Raw genomic sequence first — 559 nt, 5'->3', positions numbered from 1 at the left:
TCATATATTCCCAGTCAATCTGGCGGAGAAAATGTACTTGACAACACGAGACCAAATATTGCAGCTAGATGTGAAGTTATGACAGAAAATATTCAGTCTGGACCTTTTTCTTATTGTCGAATAAAGAGAGTGCTCCATCATTCCTCATTTGTTCATGTTGAATTTTTTCAATTTTCTCCTATTAATTTTTTTTTTTTTTTTAAACCTCTGGCCTATATATGTCGATGTAAGAACACAAACCCATAAATTTTGGTTTGAGACCGAGTTATAGTTGAGCAAAGAAATCCTTTTGTTTTCGTATATGGTATTTGTGATTGTGTATGTGAATATCTCGCTTATAAGATACTGTGTATTTGATGGACTTTAATATCTTGCGCACACCATGCTGCTAACATTTGCTAATACACTGTATTTGATGGGACTGGAATCGTGTTGATGACACAATGCCATTGCAACATCATAATGTAATAGTTTTTCGTAAAATCCTGAATTATTATAGGATATATGGTTTAGAGACTAAATTGCAAATAGTGAAATTTTATACGTTAGGACGAATAAG

The sequence above is a fragment of the Olea europaea genome, chromosome 21, assembly GCF_002742605.1.
Source record: "Olea europaea var. sylvestris chromosome 21, O_europaea_v1, whole genome shotgun sequence".
Taxonomy (NCBI): Eukaryota; Viridiplantae; Streptophyta; class Magnoliopsida; order Lamiales; family Oleaceae; genus Olea; species Olea europaea.
This window is presented reverse-complemented; position numbering follows the sequence as displayed.